Source organism: Calidris pugnax, unplaced genomic scaffold (assembly GCF_001431845.1).
Source record: "Calidris pugnax isolate Ruff unplaced genomic scaffold, ASM143184v1 scaffold18, whole genome shotgun sequence".
NCBI classification, from domain to species: Eukaryota; Metazoa; Chordata; class Aves; order Charadriiformes; family Scolopacidae; genus Calidris; species Calidris pugnax.
In genome coordinates, this window is record NW_015090812.1 from 17,802,297 (window position 1) to 17,817,295 (window position 14,999).

A 14,999-nucleotide genomic window follows, 5' to 3' on the forward strand; every position below is an offset into this window, starting at 1 on the left:
CGAACCCGAGCCGCCGGTCGGGCCGGGTCGGGTCGGGGTATGTGCTGTCAGCTGTCCCTGGCGCGGGTGGGCGCAGGGTTGCCCGGGGGTGCGTGATGCGCGTTCGCGGTAATAAAGTGTGAGGCGGTTCTGAAACGTGACGAGGCGGCGGCTGTGTCCCGCGCTCCGGTCTGACGAGAGGTCCTGTCTGACAGTCCCTTGTCCATGAGAACGGCAGGAACCGGCCGTCGCCGCTTCGACGACTCGTCAGTGCCCGGAGCTCCGAAATACTCCCCGTGGGAGCGAGGGTAACTAAGCACAGATGTCTCCACAGGCCTCCATAGCCCGGCACGCTGAGCCAGGCCTCCCTGCCCCTCCTCTGCCCTTTCTGTCAGTGAAAGGAGGTCTGGCTGCTCTAATTAATGGGTAAATTGAGAAATACGCGCTGAAGAAGTAGTCATGTGGCCCCACTGACACACACGGGTTCCTGCTGGAATTTGCAGGCATGTGCGGGCATAATCCGTATCCAGGTACGTGTGCGTACAGGCAGGTATAACTTTACATAGCCTACCATAATGCAGAAAATGAAGAATATTAATATTTCACTGCCTCTCATGATTCTTGTTTTCATTCATTTTCACACTGTAGCTTTTCATTTCAGTAGGAAGCGTGGAGCACCAGATCAGCACTCTTCATCTCGGTCGGCATCCAGTCTTTGTTGGGGAGATTGTGATGATTCAGCCACTGGACTAATCTCAGATGAGATGTGCTTTTGCTAGGAAGAGTAAGACACTACATTTTATGATTAGGAAAGAGTTTGTTCGTTGTTGTCTTTAAATTATCTGCCAGGGAGAAAGACACTCCTCTTGGCTACAAATCAGGGGCAATGAACTCCAGAACTTTTTGGAGTGGTTTGATACCATTGCTTTGTGGGGTGACTTGTCAAACATGAAACACGACAGCTGTGCACTTACAGCTCAAGTGCACAAACACAGTAGAGCAAGCACATTGCAATTCTGCATCTGTCTGTGGTGGTTTCTCTAGCTGTTTTTTTTCCTCTTGTTTGTTGTGAACAAATTGGACTTTTTGTATCCCTACGAGCCTTGGAAGCTGAAAGTTTCTTTCTCATTTTTAACAAAAACTTGTGCCAGTCATGGCTGCCAGTGGTTATTAAATAATTTACAAGAAAAAGATATACTTTCTAGCTACCCTTTGTCATGTAAGGATCTGTACTAAAGTGAATCTTTCTGATTTGCCTCTCACAATTCTACGGATTATGTTTTTCTTTACAACATACAATATTGCAGTTGTTTTAAGCAGAGACTATTAAAACCAGTGTTACCATGGTAAGGTCTTCCACCCAAATGAGTAACCTCACGAAAAAAATCTCACTGCTTAATCATTGTTGACATTTGGAAACTATAAGGTTTTAATTAATAGTTCTGTTGATGATGCATGGATTTCAAAAATTCATTTTGCTTTCCAACTTATTAGCTATGTAAGACTAATAATTAAGGGCAATAGAGATGCAAGTCTCTAAATTGCAGAACAAAGAGGAAGAAAGCACCACAGTCCTTTTTCAGAAAATAAACTACTACGTTAAGAGAGTAAGTTTTATAGGCAATTTAAATAGTAATTTTGTCTGTGATGATCTTTCCCCTCTTGTACCTTCTTCAGTGAAAATAATGTCATTGATGTAGAATGTATCCCAGGTTGCCACAGGGGGTGTAGCTAGCAATTGTTTTATTTGAGGATTTTTTTTTCCAAGGCTTTTCTTTATCTTCCCTTTGCTTTTATTTGTTCCACCATAAGAAGTGTTAATGAACTGCTTTTGGTTAGGCATTTTATTCAGAGAAACAGTCCTGGAATCTCAACAGCAGTGGTTGAAATAAAAACTTCAACTTATTTTCTCCTTTTCATGTAATTTCTTTTGTATGTACATACTTCCCCTTCTTAAATAGAATTCTTCTGTAAGGCTATTTGGTGAAATTCATGAGAAACTGACCTAAAACCAGTGAAGTTGGAAGGGTGGTGGTTTTTTTTGCTAGGCAAGTCATTTAAAATCAAGAGGAAAAAATGAAGAATGATGCATACAGGGAAATACTTCTTCTTTCAGCTAGAAAACTGAGGATCTGACAGTTCCTTGGAAGCAAAGCAAAGATCCTGACTTTCAAGGAGTCTAAAAAGCTAACCGGTGAGTTTGCCTCATAAGTTCCAGGAAGAAGTGCTGGAAGTCTTGTTACTCCCTGGGCATTTGACTTGAATAAGGAATCTGGCTTTCAAGTAGTATCCACAGCAAATTGCAAGTCTTGAGAGAAGAGTTGGAGTTTGGTGAGACTGTTAAAATAACTATTTAAAGATTGAAGCAACAGCCTGCAACATAGCTGCCATCAAGTTTTGCAGATTTTTTTTTTTTTCCTTTGTGAAAACTGAGTAGAGGCCACAAAGATCTCATTTTCAGTATATGCTAATCATAGCAACTCCTTGCTCACTTGATGCAGGCAATGTTATGGACCAGGGAGACTTCAGTCCAAGAACTGTAAGAGTCACAGAGCAGGCATGTTGCTCTCTAGTCATTCAGCTGCCCTACATGCTGGGTGATAGAGTCCCAGCTATCAAGTGCCTTGAGGATGCTTGTTCTGAGCATCAGGCATGCATGTGAAAGTTAATGTGAAAAGTCAGTAACTCTGCCAAAGTTTAGCACATCGTGTTCACATGAGCTAAATAATGTGAAGCAGGTGAAGTATAGGACTTCTGTGAGGCAGGCAATGGCTGGTGTTCGATAGTGTTCTACAGCTGGTAAAATTAATAATACTGCAAGTGAACCTGTAACCTGTTTGTTGGGGAGGAAGCAGTGCACTTGCTGTGAAAAGTCATTTGACGGAAAGTGATAGAAGTGCAGTAATTAGAAGGGCTGTCTGTGGTACCTCTGATGCAGGAAGCTAGCTCTGAAATTCTTTACTGAAGGAGAAATAAACCGTGCTCATTCTAAATAATTGATCACTCTTGTTTGAAAGAAAACTGAAATTCTTGAATGGAAAATACAGGGTTTTGTAAAATGGTATAATGTTTTTTCCATTTACTGCTTGTGATACAATGTTCCAAAGAAAAAACTGCTGCTATTCTTCTCATATGTGAATATTCTCTGTGAAAGCTTACTAGTTCATCTGGTGCATGTCTCCTTTGAAAGTTACACTGGTGAGTACTAAATGGAGGAAAACTCTCTCTCTTTGTAGTTTCAGTTTCTTTTGTCTCCAATAGGAAGGGCTACAGTTGGAATATAAGCAAAAGTATTTTTTTTCCCTGAAATGAAATGTTGGCAGCTTTGCCTGGCTGATGGTCATTCACTTCCTGCCATTCCAATTTTAAGTGATCTAACTTGAACTGTTGGAAAGTCTTTCCACGGAGCTGCAATACACCTTATATTTGTGACAATTTTGAACAATTTTTTTTCTTCTAATTATTAATTCTAAAAGTAGACCTATGAGCAAGCGTGATTATACTGTTGTTTTCTTAAATGAGGTCATTTGCCTTGTTTTGGCTGAGAGTGCAGCTCCACAAACAGTCGCATCAGCACAACTGAGGGATAAACTAGCAAAATGGTGGGAGGAGTTGGGTGAAGAAAAGGACAGGAACCTCTTAGGCTTTGCTACTGGAAAAATTGTAACGCAGAACCATTTATCATGTTAAAACTCAGTCATGTATTGAATGTATCTAAATATTCTGAGTTTCTGCGTTATAATTTCATAAGAGAACTGATTTGAAAAATGAGACATGCTGTACAAGTAAACTTGATTTTCTGCAGAAAGCAAATACTTCTTTTTAAAAATGTTCGTCCAGTGTTTTTAGAAATATAAAGAGCAGTGATGCTATGTTCTTTGATTAGAGAAAGCATGAAGAATTCTGACTGGGTTTCTAATGGTTCTTTGTCAATAATAGAAATGCAAGCTGCGTCTGGAAGACTCTAGAACATCAGAAGTCTTGTAAAAAGTTCTGCTGCTGGGAAGGAAAGAGATTTTTAATTAAATTAGTAGACTAGGCCATTGGGGATCAACTGGGGACAAGAGGAAGCAGAAAGCTGATAACTATATAAGCTACTGGCTGATCTCACTTGATGGCAGAGGTAGAATGTTATCAGAGCCAGTCTGTGGCAAACTTTGTCCCTTTTAGCAGCAGTTTCTTTCAATTGCTTTGGGCTAAGTGCAGTTTTACTTTCTTCTGAGTCATTACAATTACAGGAATGTAATCTTAGAAGTCCTGATTTGTATCTGTAATCAATAACATCTGTAATATTTATGCTAACATTACAGTTAGTGCTGTGCTTCCTGGTATAAGGGTGCTTCTCATATATTTTTAAGATTACTCTCATTTGTTTAGGTACAAAGATACAGCATTTGCAAACACTTAAACACTGCTTGTCCTAAATAGCCCAAAGGCTGGAACCAAATCCCCCAAATAAGGAGATTAATTCTCTATTAAAATTCAATTATTTCTCCTGTTCACATTTGCCATTTGTTACACCTCAGTTCCCAGTGGTGTGCTGTGGTGTCTAACTCTGCCATCAGTGACAGGCAACAAAGTGCTTGTTGAGTTCACACCAACTCAGTAAATAAGGTGTCCTTCCCTCCCACTCTGTAAAGATTTCCCTCTTTCTGGCCACAGTAAGTTCTCAGTGTGTAATCTTTGGAAGCAGGGGAGGAGAGAGGAGGTTGTTTTTAGAAATTGGTCTGGATATAAATATCGTGTAGGAATTTAGAATCAAAGTAGCAACTTGTAGGGAAAATGTTTTTCTCTTAACAGGCAGGAGCCACGCTGCTAGCAGATGTTTCTTTAACCTACTACATCTGACAGCGTGGCTAGAAAGCCAGTGCGTGTAGCTTTGATGACACAAGGTTTGGTAACCGTTTGGGCGCATTCTGAGCCTGATTTTATGAAGCAAGGACATTTGTAGTAGACAGCACCAAAATTACACATTGCAACTTGCTGTAATTACTGGGTAACACGTTGAGGAAGCATTCACTGTAACATAATATAAACTAATGTTCTGTCTATTCAAAATGCAGGAGAAAGAGACTACTGTTTTACATCTTAAAAGTACTGAGAGTCCTGGAGGTCACTGGGTGCCACTGGCCACTCCACCTATAAAAATAAGTCCTTCTTTTTGAATACTCCTAAAAATAGATTTGGAGTCTTATATTACCTTCCTGGAAATATATTTTCAAATCTATTTATAATGTAAAATGAAATTTTCAGGGTACTCAGGGGTTAGGATATAGGGTTCTCTATATATTCACTGCTGCTTTTTAACTGGGGTTTTCCTGAGCTTTCCATGGATCTGTAAGGAAAAGAAAAGCACATTTGTTTAGCCTTTCCTGTATTCCTGCTGTCAGAAAACTGGTCATTGCTTGTGCAGGGAGATAGGCTAGTCTCATGGATCAGCTTGTATCAGTGTATACCTCTTCCTTTCTCAGACTGAAAATCAGGTAGTTTGGGGGTTGCTGCTGCTATCACAGGTCGTCTTCTAGATTTCAGTCACCATCCCTCAGCATTCTTAGGCTTGAGAAAGCTTCTCACCCTTCTACACTCCGTCCATCTCTCCTTATGAGCATACAAAATGTGTCAGAACTGATACCTTCTGCTGTAAAGATGGGTTCCTGAGGTGAAAGTGACGATGGTTTTCTGAGCTGTTTAGGTTTCTAAAGGTCTAACATTGAATTAATGACATGCTGGAGTTGGAAAGAACTGGTCGTATGAAAAAAGGAAAGATTATGTGTTCTGATTTTGCTCTACCCTTTCTTTAATTTTCTTTTCTTCCTGTTTTCCTTGTGTTTTTTCTTTATGCAGTTGTATTTAAAAATATGTCATTTATTGAATGTTGTTTTGGGGATGCTGCCAGGAAAGGCTGTAGGTTTGGGGATTTGTCCAAATCCTATTAAAGTCAATGAGTGTAATGACTTCACTAGCTCTCAATGGAGATAAATTGAATTCTTTGTAGAGTTTGCAAGGGCTGGCCAAGTTATCTCAGCATTTTAATTTCTGTACATATGTGTGTAATTCTTGTAAGACAAAATATTAAAATTCTGAAATCTGAAATTCCTTCTATTGCTTCTACACGTTTAGTTAAAAATATGTAAAATGTCAAGCACACCAAACTATGTTAACAAAAAGCTGTCACAGTTAAAAGTCCAGCTATAGCCAATATAACTCTCCTTCTGCACTACTACTATTTCAATAGTTTTTTAATTTGTGATAACATGAAATTTAAAACCAGATACGCCTCACATTTTTTTCATCAACCACAGGTGATGTGTAACACTGTTCTCTCTGTGCTTGACAGTAGAAGAAGAGAATGTCCTTGCCTATATTACAGATTAAATTAATGTTAGGAAATTATACACCATTTGCATTAGTTATTGTGAATTTAATGCATTGTTAAGGTGTCAAGAGAGTTGGTTGATTCTTGATGTTGTGAATTAAACAGTGATAATGAGACAATCGCTTAGAGTTAAGTTATGGTATTAATTATTTTGCTGACTGATGATTAATATATTACTGAAAAGAAAAAAAGTTACGTATGTAGAAACACGAGTTTTCATAGCAGCTTCTGATTTACAAAAGCCGACCAAAGACAAATTAATAATAGAAATAATTTCCAAATAGGGATATTACAAGTGATTTTATATTCTTTTTAGAATACTTTGAAGACAAACTATGTTGCTTTTGATTGTATCTCTGTGTTTGAGGACTGGTAGAATTGTAAATACAAACAATTTTTAAGAAGATAGTAGTCAAGCCAAGAGCTTGTATAGGCCTCTATTATTATTATTATTATTATTATTATTTTTAAATCTAATCAATAAACTCTTTGTAAGGTAAACTTCAATCACCTTTAAGGAGTACTGTACATACAAAGTGAAAAACATTTTGTTCAAAGTGAAACTTGAATTACTGCCCTGGACTTGTTACCTTCTCACTTTGTTGCTTATATTTGTAGTCGAGAATCAGATCACAAGAAGCCTCGATTTCTGTAACTGCCAGAGAGGTGATGGGAGGTTGAGATGAAGTCCTGTGTTCTCGTCCAGGTTTTCTTTTTTTATTGTTACGACATGCAGGAGTTCTTTGGGACAGGCACTATACAAAAGTCAGTTGAAAAGGCTGTTTCTTGTTTAAGGAGATCTATTGAAATACCTCCAGCACCTAGCTTCATATGTTTTTCCCTAGGATAGCTTGACGTGTAAGAGTTTGTTCAGCGCCCGGATGGCCTGTATACACGAGCATCAAATTTGCTGAATTCTGAACTTCATGGACTTGCTGTGTGGTACGTCTGGCACGTGCAGAGGGTCAGAGGAGTCCAGTCTAACTCTCAGTGCGTGTGTGTGGAGTATGGGATGTCCAGACCACATCTGACTTGTGCACTGCAGAACATGGCATTGGACTAGAACATCCTGGTCTGTGTACGTGCAGGTACTGTTGCCACTTGCAGTAGGGAGATTCCTGTTTCCACTGGGGCATAATTTCCACATAGAAAAAGAGGACATGGCCAGAGGAACTCCAGAGGTGTATACCTGTTAGCAAATCAAACGAACAGGTGCTGAAATGTTGGCTCTTTAAGCAGCCCCAGTAGAATTAGAAAAGCAAAATGTGCATGTTTACAACAAAATAAGAGTAAATATAGAACACTTGAAAAAAACTCAACAAACAAAGATGATGTAATTAGTGTATATTACAATGCAATTTTCCTGCAATTTATTCAATTACACAATATGTTTGGTGCAATTCACAAAGCTGTTTATAATGCTTACATGATACATTTTTATGGTGAAACTCTTCCACTTTAGCGCTTTTTCATCTGTCACGTATACAATGAGGATTATTTTTATATTTGTCTTTATTTTTAATTATCCTTGGGTTTTATATTCATTTCCTCTAATATTTGTAGATACTGGAGTACGTCAGAGTGAGTGCTGCTCATCAGCAAAAATGTTTATGGTGTTGAATAGTGTTATTGGAAGTGGAAACCTAAAAAATTTCCTCTCTTGATCAGAAAGGCAAGCTTTAGTTGTGTGTTTTAGCACTGATACATTTAAATGCATTGTTTCTTCTCTTTCTATATCTTTTGTACCAGGACTGCTGTCTTAGATGTTAGGTTTGGAAGTTACAGTACAGAGTACATGATCTTCTTCAGATGACTAGAATTGCACAGAGGCACAGAAATCTGCCCATATGAAATGACATGCAGATCAAGGCTGTAGGAAGGGGAAAAATTACTAGGCCTGCTGGTGTCAATGGAAACTTAGAATTAAGCTCTAGGTAAGAAGCTAGAATAGTGCTAATACAAAATTTGAAAATAATTACAATATTAGCAAGTATTACTGCTAGAAGCAGCGTCTTTGCTAAAAGAAATTAACAATAAAGTAAAAACAAATAGTACATTCTGGGGCTCCTAAACTGACAAAATTAGGACTAAAGTATATTTCTTTTTGAAACAATGTATTACACCACTTTAACATCTATCCCAAAATATTAAATTAAAAAGCTGTAATATTTAAGAGATATCAATTTAAAAGTCATGTTATTCTCCGAAAAATCTGTATCACAAGTATTACTGAGTACTCTATTTGAGAACTATGTGAAAAACAATTCTTCCTTTCCTTATACAGTTTTCTTTTATTCATTTCAAAAGTATTTAGAAATGTATGATGTGAGTGTGCACCAGGTTTCATTGTTTCCTTGTGCCGCTAAGTAATTTTCCTTCCTTATTTCCTCAAGGCTTTCACAGATCAACAGTGGATGGAAACATCACTGAAAACGACAGACAATTTTTTGCAAAATCTTAAAAATTGACAGACACTCAGAGGAAACTGTGTTGTCTGAAGAAACAGCTTAACCTTTTCAGGGGAATATATCTGCCATTACAAAAAACCCTAATGAACCATTCTTTCCGCGCTGTGGTGCGTGCTGAAAGAGGCACAGTTGAACGCTGTGCAGCTGCTATGGCATGTGCCAAAGTTTCGCCTGATCTAAGCGAGGCTTGGAAGCTATCTTTAGCATACAGATGAGTGATACTCTCCCAAGCGTGTGCTCTTTTCACCTGATGTGCTGCTCCTGAAAATCTGATGCTATCATGTAAAACACAATACCTCCTATCAACAAGCCATGTTTTGTTCGCTGCTTGAATTATGCTGATTTTAATTAACAGTCTGGATATTAAAAAACCCGTTGCTTTCTGACACTTTGCATGTTGAATTGTTGGGAAGTAATTTGTTTGGTTTTAGCCCTGCTTGGCACTGATTTTGTGCTTTTCACTTGTATGCCATTGCATCTTCTTTCATTTTCTGCTGTTCTGACATCATCAAATTCTAGTCACTGCCCCATTGTACAGTTCTCTTGTTGCTAAGAGCCTCCACTCGCACAAGGCAGACGGAAGTATGTGCATGTGAAGAAAAGAGTCCAGTATTATTTCAGGCTTCCTCCTGCTGTTTCTGGTGTGCTCCAGCTCAGGGATTAGGGAACCCAGAAGCCACATCAATCTTGGAGCTCTCTGGTTTAAGCCTTTGGGAATGAAATGCTTTTTAGAGCCTCAGTTTGCTGATGGCAGAGATGCACCCAGGTGCAGCTTTGTTTACTAAAGAGCAAACCACATTTAACAAAGCTGCGGTACTGGCTCTGTTACCGTCCTTTGTGCGGGCTATGAAAATGCATGGAGGGATGTGAGGTGGACAGTGAACAAAGTGAGGGTTGGATGCCTGCTGGGTAGAAGGAAAAAATGTGACAGAAAAGGAGAAGGTGGTAAGAAAATAGAGGGTAAAGTGGGAGAGGGGAAAAAGAGGAGTCAGAATGACCTGGAAAAGACAAAAGGAGATGGCATTTCTGTGAGTTTGGTAGCTCATATTCAGCACATCTGAATACGTGGTTAATGCAGTTTGATGTTTCGTGATAATGCTGACATGGTGCATCAGTGTAGCAGTTTGTAATGCAGCCTAATAAACTCACAATGTGCTGTTTTACAGGTCCCCAACAGCTTCTCAAGGCTTATAATCAGGACACTAATACCAATAGAGAGGGTCATACTGCAGGTGAGGTGTAACTAGAGGAAGGAGACAGCGTGTGATCAGAGATAAGCAGAGAAGACAGGAAAACTGGAAGAAAACTGAAGAAGGAAGGCTGAGACAGAGGAAGAAGTTAGTGACCAGACAGCTTGCCAGAAACAAGTCTCTGATCCCTTACTGAGAGTAAGTACCACTGGCAGAAATGCTATTTCGGATGGGCAGGTGACAGGAACTAGGAAAGCTAAACTAACCAATCTAGGGTGAGAAAAAGGGGGGGGAGGAATGATGTGTTTAGAGGAAGTAAACTGAAGCAGGGGAAAATGAAGGTATTGTTTAGTACACTGCTATCTAAAAATGTGACAGGATGCGTTACAGTGACCTATGCTGGAACGTAAGACTCACATTCTGTAGCTCTCAATCTGAGGAGGTATGACACCATATGCATCAACACACAAAACGTCTGCTGTTTTGAAAATTAAGATTAGACTTTTCCTTCAGGGAGGCATAGAGCTCAGCAACTGTTAACTGCGTACATGCAGGGTGGTTTTTAAAAAAAAAAAACGCAGCGGATTCACTCTGTTTTTTCTATGCAAATTGTTTTGGAAGGACAGAGGATTTTTTATAAATGGAATATTTTTTTTTTCCTTTTCCATTCATGATTTTTTCAGCTTTTTTGGCTAAAACCAAATTCAGGTCCTTTCTTTTCAGTCTCCTCTTTTCAGACTTGGGCTTTCTGAATTAAACGCTGCAATATTAGCTGCCTACAGTTACTGTGATTGGACTCCATGGGTGGCCTGAGCAATTTTCAGACAATGGAGCTGGTTCTTTTCTCACTTGCAGCAGTGTAACTCGTTGGCTTCAGTGGAGTTACTCGATTCACAGTGTTGTGAAAGGAGGATTGTGCTTCCTCTTTCATGTGTTCTTTCATCTCCGTGATATTTTTGCTTACATGTATAATTGATTTTATGGGAATATCTCCTGCTGACAGGTAGACCTAGGAACTTCCTAAGATGGAAATAAATTTAAGCATTTTTTAGGTCACTGAGTTCAATGCGCTGCTGCTACAACACCATGTTATATAATTTCTTTCATAAACTGATCAGGCTTTAAACATTCATTAAGACTCTATTCTTACTACAATTGGTAAATTCAGACAGAAATGTTAGTTACGTCCTCTGTAAGTTCAAACTGACAACTGAGATAATTTTCAAACGTTCTAGAAGTATTTTCCTTTCTCACATATGCCTGACTTTTCAGCACAGCAACATGATAAAGGCTTCATTCTTGGTAGAGGCAGGCTCAGCTCTGAGAAAGCAGGGTTCTGAAATTACAGGCATACTTAGGAAATGGTACCGTGGCACTTTCTGTTCACAGTCACATCCCTCTCACACATTTCAGTGAAAGTTACAAGTCATCATCTGACAACAAATGTTTACCATACCTGAAGTGCCACCCTGAAAGTCAATTACAGAATTACAGGAGTATGCAACAGGTGTGTACAACTTGGCAGGGGATGGGTTACTGCAGACTTCAGCTTACTTATGCTGGACTACCTTCTCTCTACCACCCTGTCTTAGCAGACCCCCTCCATTTCAGCACGATTTGTTCCTCATTTACAGAATCCCTGAGCCTAATTGACACAAAGCTGAAAATCATCATTATAACCAAGAAGTTTAATTGTAATTAAAGTACAGATGAAAGGTAAAGCCCAATTTTTCTCAGACATAGTGTAAATAAGATGATTCAGCTGAAGCCAACAGAATTATGTTGTTATGTGCACATGCTACTGTGATACCTCCATGTCCCCCCTACCTTTTCTATGGTCTTCCAGCATGTGTGCCCTCTGTTGACATGGAATATAATTTTATTTTTTGCTCTGTGTTCCTAAATCTCTGTTCTGCACCTCACCTTAGCAAGCCCATCACCCGTGCTTCCCTTCCCTACTGAAGGCTGGCTTCAGAAGTTGCATTTGTTACTGGGGAACTTCTTGGCAATTGCCATTTAGTAGTGGCAACTTTGTTTTGCAGCTGCTGGAAAATGGTGGCTGTACATCACAAGGGAGTGAGGAAGAGTTGTCAAACTGTGGTCACTGTGTAGCAACCGGTTGGCTGTGATACTACTCTGATGACTGTTTATCCCACCCTTTGGCTACTGTTGTTTCTGATGCAGAAATAGGTGCACCAGTTACATCATGCCAGTACAGTAAGCCTCATACTTTTAGGTCTTACTGGAAATGCTCAAAGTAATTGTGTTGTAAGTTCATGCAACACTTGGTAGGAGTGGTAGAGTACTCTCTTGGTTGCGTTGGAATTGCTTTGCACATGCAATACAGGCTGTGAGGTTCCCTTTGGGATTGCTGGACATGGGATCTAATCTAGGGCAACCTGGACTTAGAGCAGCCATATATAACCTTGTCTACAGCCCTCCCTTCTACTGCAATGCCTTCATACTCCCATAGCCAGTTCTCTTTTATCTGCAAGTTCTCCTTATCAAAAAGCTGAGAGGTATCCTGGTGCGTGATCACATGGAGAGCAGCTTCCAGCCAGGAATCCTCAGTGCATCACCATTCTCAGCTTTACAGTCAGCAGTGCTCAACCCAGCACGTGCTGTTGGGCTGTTGAAAGATGGCATTGCCTCTGGTCATGATGTGCTGCGTGCTCGACAACGTGCTGATCGTGGGCCAAGGAGAGAGCAGTGAGGCAGGTCAAACTAGTTTCTTCACCCACGCAGCACACCAAGCCAAAGGAATTGTTTGGTAGGATGTGTGCTACACAGGCCTGATACAGAGGTTTGGGGAGAGTCTGGTTTGTCTTCTCGTAGGTGCTTCCTAACCTGTAAGTGCATAATGGTGATAGGTTATTTTGAGGCCTAGAGCTCTGATATGTGGTCTCTGGCAGGGTTATCTGTTCTGTTTAAGACATTACCACTCTTGTCTGTCTGCTTTACCCTGCTGCTAGGTATTACCACACTTTTGTGGTGGGGACTCCAGGCCATAGGCTGGCATATTAAAAAACTACCTACTTTGATCATTGTGCTTTGTGAGAACGATCATGAATTCAGACAGCTGGGAGAAATAACATCTTAAAACATGGCAGCTAAATCTGCGGGAGCTTGTTGTTCAGAGCCTTTGGTTCTTAACCATGAGTGGAAGGAGACCTTGCCTGTGCCCGCTGGGCTGAGGACAACCATTCCTGCCTTCACTGCCACTGCAGATCCTCCGTCACCCCAGAGCTCCACTGCTTGTCCATCCGGAAGACTGTTGTCATGGTTGTTACAATTCAAAAAGGCAAGGAGTTTATATAAGGAAACTTCAAAAACAGTGATAATGGTATATGCAGAAATTGAGTACTGTTCTTTGGAAGGTGAATTATTGCAGAAAAATTTCTTTCTAGTTTATGTCATCTTGAAAGTGGCTTGTGATCCCGCCATGCAATTCTTCAGTTTTAGTGGCTGTTCTGTTTCACTAAAAACTATAGGCATAATAGAAAATACGTTGAAATCTTCCTTTATATGAGGAATAAAATTATATGACATGAGAGTAAAAGATGAGGCTTTTATCCCAATTTCACTTAGAAATTGTGTTGATGTGATAATGCTGTCTTTATTTGCCAATCTGTTTGTTGTGGAATGGAAGAAGATTGGAAGCAGGAATGGGATCTCCTCCTTCACTCAACTGAGAATGTCCCATGGAATTTTATGTGCAAAAATCAGTTTCAGAGAAAGGTGCAAGTCCACAAGAAGTCAAACTGCAGTAGTTCAGATGTTTACACAAACAGTTATCTGGCAGTTGATTTATGTTCAGCGGTGGATTAGGCTGGGATGGTTTGAAACAGTTAGAGATGCTGGCGGCGCGCCCTGCCCACCTCCCACAGGTTACCATTCCTGCAGCAGGGATGGCTCAATGCCTCATTAATCAGTATCCCAGTTTCTGCATTCCGCAGATGGGCACGTTGAAGAAGCCAACATCAGTTTCTGTTCAGGCTTAAGCCATCGCACGTCTGCCGTGGGAGACATCTTGCAAGGGAGATTAGTGTACACAGCTGGGACAGATCTCTCTGTCAGCCACTGCTTGATCTAGTGTGAGATATGTATGAACACCTTCAACGTTAGGTTGTTTGAGAGAGGGGAATTTTTACATCATTGATCTGAGAGATCGGGAATCCATCCTTAATGGAAATGGAGCGTTGAGGTGATTTAGGATGCGTGTAATAGAAGCATGCCAAGGGGAACAGACTCCTGACCATTACATGTTCTAGTTGGTGAAAAACTATGTCCGCTCATCATCATAATATTTAATTTTGTTTCTTTTTGATTTTCCAATACAACAGTTCAAAAAATGTAAAATGATGAATACTTTTAATACATTTAATACATTTAATACATTTTAATACTTTTAATACATTTAATTTCAAAGCTAGCAAGCATCAGCAACACCTGTACCCCGTACGTGGGCTACGTTCCCTATCATCCTGAGCCCTACAGTGCTGCCAGGGAGCGCACAGACACGCTCCCAGGACACGGTCACAGCAAAACTTTTGTCCCGACGTGTATTTTAGATGTGTGTGTGTGTGTGTGTGTGTGTGTAAAGGAAACCCGTAGTGCCTGACGCGGTGCGGGAAGGTGGGATGCTGTACCCAGCCGCAATTCCCCCCCCGCCCCATAAGCCGTGCCCGGCCATGTGCCTCTGGCCGCCCTCCCCTCGGCGGCGGCGAGCCGGGCCCGGCGGCAGGTGGCGGCGGCGGCTCGGCCCCTTTAAGGCTACACCCGCCGTAACCCGACCGCCGCCGCCACCGGGGCCGAGCATCCTGCGCCCGGGAAGGACTGTCCCGTCCCCGCCGCCGCAGGGAGGCATGGCGGCGGCGCGGCCACGGTAGCCCCGCTCCCAGGTGCGGCGGGCGGGCAGGGAGGGAGGAAGGGAGGGGAGAGGAGGGGGCGGCGGGCCCGGTGGGGCGGTGAGGGGCCGGGGTGGCG

At 41.0% G+C, this 14,999-nt stretch overlaps 1 protein-coding gene across 2 annotated transcripts in view; it reads left to right on the forward strand.

Moving 5' to 3' along the window:
• Positions 1–48: 48 nt before the first annotated feature.
• Positions 49–14,999, forward strand: part of LOC106886340 (transmembrane protein 56-B-like) — a 43,380-nt gene continuing 28,429 nt past the window's right edge. Inside the window, exons 1-2 of one of the 2 annotated variants that reach the window (XM_014939151.1) lie at positions 49–509; positions 9,990–10,211. The gene's annotated coding sequence lies outside the window, so the exon portion shown is untranslated. Of the gene's footprint in view, positions 510–9,989; positions 10,212–14,784; positions 14,915–14,999 lie in introns of those variants that run through there. The other variant, XM_014939152.1, reaches the window with a different exon arrangement.